The 3118-nt window shown below is 45.2% G+C and overlaps 1 pseudogene across 1 annotated transcript; it reads left to right on the top strand.

Annotated features, from left to right (window-relative positions):
- The first annotated feature begins 728 nt into the window (after positions 1-728).
- Positions 729-1811, top strand: LOC105525233 (annotated as a pseudogene). The gene has a single exon (XR_001003878.1). The product of XR_001003878.1 is annotated as a 60S acidic ribosomal protein P0 pseudogene (transcript).
- The last annotated feature ends 1307 nt before the right edge of the window (positions 1812-3118 follow it).

Genomic DNA, 3118 nt, shown 5'->3' with positions numbered 1-3118 from the left:
GCTCCTTCCTCTGGAAGCTTCTTCCTAGAGGGGCACTGTCCTCATGCCAGCTGGAGCTCTCCTGTATGAGGTGTCTGTCAACCCCTGTTGAGAGGTATCTCCAAGTCAGGAGACATGAGGTTCAGAAACCCACTTGAGAAGGAGTCTGTCCCTTAATAGAGGTGATGTGCTGTGCTGGGAGAATTCCCCTTTTCAGGATCAGCTGCTCTCTTTATTGCTGGCAGACAGAAAAGATTAGGCTCACTGAATCTGTGACTGCAGCCACCTTTCCTCCCAAGTACTCTGTCACAGGAAGATGAGAGTTTTATTTGTAAGCCGCTGGCTGGTGTTGCTGTGTTTCCTGCAGAGATGCCCCGCCCAGTGCGGAGGAATCTAGAGAAGCAGTCTCACCACAGCTGATTTTCCATGCAGTGGTGAATTCCACCCAGTCCAAACCTCCCAGTCTCCTTTGCACCATCAGGGGAAAACTGCTTACTAAAGCCTCAGTAATGACAGTCACCTCTCCCCCCACCAAGTTTCAGTGTCCCAGATCGACTCCAGACTGCTGTGCTGGCAGTGAGAATTTCAAACCACTGGTTCTTAGCTTGCTGGGCTCTGTGGGAGTGGAATTTGCTGAGCAGGACCGCTTGGCTCACTGGCTTCAGCCCACTTTACAGGTGAGTGGATGGTTCTCCCGGCTCTCTGGAGTTCAAGGTGCTGTTGGAGTATAAAAGAACCCTGATGCTCTTGCCAGGCATCCTCGTGGAAGTGACATTGTCTTTAAACCCTGCGTGGCAATCCCTGATGCACCGCCGTGATGCCCAGGGAAGACAGGGCGACCTGGAAGTCCAACTACTTCCTTAAGATCATCCAATTATTGGATGATTATCCGAAATGTTTCATCGTGGGGGCAGACAATGTGGGTTCCAAGCAGATGCAACAGATCCACATGTCCCTTCGCGGGAAGGCCGTGGTGCTGATGGGCAAGAACACCATGATGAGCAAGGTCATCTGAGGGCACCTGGAAAACAACCCAGCTCTGGAGAAACTGCTGCCTCATATCCAGGGGAATGTGGGCTTTGTGTTCACCAAGGAGGACCTCACTGAGATCAGGTACATATTGCTGGCCAATAAGGTGCCAGCTGCTGCCCGTGCTGGTGCCATTGCCCCATATGAAGTCACTGTGCCAGCCCAGAACACTGGACTTGGGCCCAAGAAGACCTCCTTTTTCCAAGCTTTAGGTATTACCACTAAAATCTCCAGGAGTACCATTGAAATCCTGAGTGATGTGCAGCTGATCAAGACTGGAGACAAAGTGGGAGCCAGTGAAGCCACTTTGCTGAACATGCTCAACATCTCCCCCTTCTCCTTTGGGCTGGTCATCCAGCAGGTGTTCAACAATGGCAGCATCTACAATTCTGAAGTGCTTGACATCAGAGGAACTCTGCATTCTTCCTTCCTGGAGGGTGTCCGCAATGTTGCCAGTGTCTGTCTGCAGATTGGCTATGCAACTGTTGCATCAGTACCCTATTCTATCATCAACGGGTACAAACGAGTCCTGGCCTTGTCTGTGGAGATGGATTACTTCTTTCCACTTGCTGAAAAGATCAAGGCTTTCTTGGCTGATCCATCTGCCTTTGTGGCTGCTGCCCCTGTGGCTGCTGCCACCATGGCTGCTCCTGCTACTGCTGCTGCAGCCCCAGCTATGGGCAGAAGCCAAGGAAGAGTCGGAGGAGTCAGATGAGGATATGCGATTTGGTCTCTGACTAATCACCAAAAAGCAACCAACTTAGCCAGCTTTATTTGCAAAACAAGGAAATAAAGGCTTACTTCTTTAAAAAAAAAAAAGAACCCTGATGCTTGGTGCCTGCCCAAACAGCTCCCCAGTTTTGTGCTTGAAACCCAGGGCCCTAGTGGTGTAGGCTCACAAGGGAATCTGACCTGCAGATGGCAAAAACCATGGGGAAAGTGTAGTGCTCAGGATGGGTAGCACAGTCCCTCAACACTTCCTTTGGCTGGGGGAGGGAGATCCCCTCACTCCATGCCATTCCTGGGTGAAGTGATGTTCCACCCTGCTTCTGCTCACTCTCCATGGATTGTACCCACTGCCTAGCCAGTTCCAATGAGATGAACTGGGTACCTCAATTGGAAATGCAGGATCACCCACTTTCTGCATTGTTCTCACTGGGAGCTGCAGACCAGAGCTGCTTCTATTTGGCCATCTTGGCCCCTCCACCAGTCCTTATCATTACATAGTAACTTTTTTTTTGGTCTATTCTTGACATTTTTGTCTTGGATTCTATTTTGTCTGATAGAAGTATAGCTACTTCTGCTCTTTTTTGTTGTCTAACTTCATGGAATATATTTTCACATCCATTTATTTTTAGTCTATGTGTGTCTTTATATGTGAAATGTGTTTCCTGTAGGCAAGGCGTCAATGGGTCTTGTTTTTTCATCCATTCAGTCACTCTATGTCTTTTGATTGTAGTGTTTAGTTCATTTACATTCAATAATTGTATTGATAAGTAAAGACTTGCTCCTGAAAATTTGGCATTCTTTTTTGTTGTTGTTGTTGTTTTGTGGTGTTCTCTTCTTTTTTAATTTCCTTCCTGTCTTATTTTAGGGAAGGTAATTTTCTCTGGGGATGTAATTTAGTTTCTTGGGTTTTTTTTTTTATTTTTTGTGCATCTATTGTATATTTTTTTGTTTTAGGTTACCATGAGTCTTGCAAATTATAACCCAGTGTTTTAAGCTGAAAGCAACTTAACACATTTTACATACACCAAACAACAAAAAGCAAAAAGAAACCTACTAATAATGCTATGCTTTAATTTAGTCCCCTTGCTTCTTAACTATTTCTCATTTCTACTTATATATTTTTGCCCTGTTGGTATCTTGAAATGTTGTTTTAGTTATTATTTTTACTAGTTCATTATTTTCTATGCAGAATAACAGTTGTTTACTCACCACAGCTTAACACTGTTATAATATTCCGGGTTTTTCTGTGTACTTACTATAATCAGTGCGTTTTGTATGGTTAGGTGATTTCTTATTAATTTTTGCATAGTTTTCTTTCTGATTGAACTACTTCCTTTAACATTTTTTGTAGAACAGGTCTGGTGTTGATGAAATCCCTTGG

The sequence above is a fragment of the Colobus angolensis genome, unplaced genomic scaffold, assembly GCF_000951035.1.
Source record: "Colobus angolensis palliatus isolate OR3802 unplaced genomic scaffold, Cang.pa_1.0 Scaffold523, whole genome shotgun sequence".
In the NCBI taxonomy this organism is placed as follows: Eukaryota; Metazoa; Chordata; class Mammalia; order Primates; family Cercopithecidae; genus Colobus; species Colobus angolensis.
Note: the sequence above shows the minus strand (reverse complement) of the source record. Positions and strands in the feature narration are given on the sequence as shown.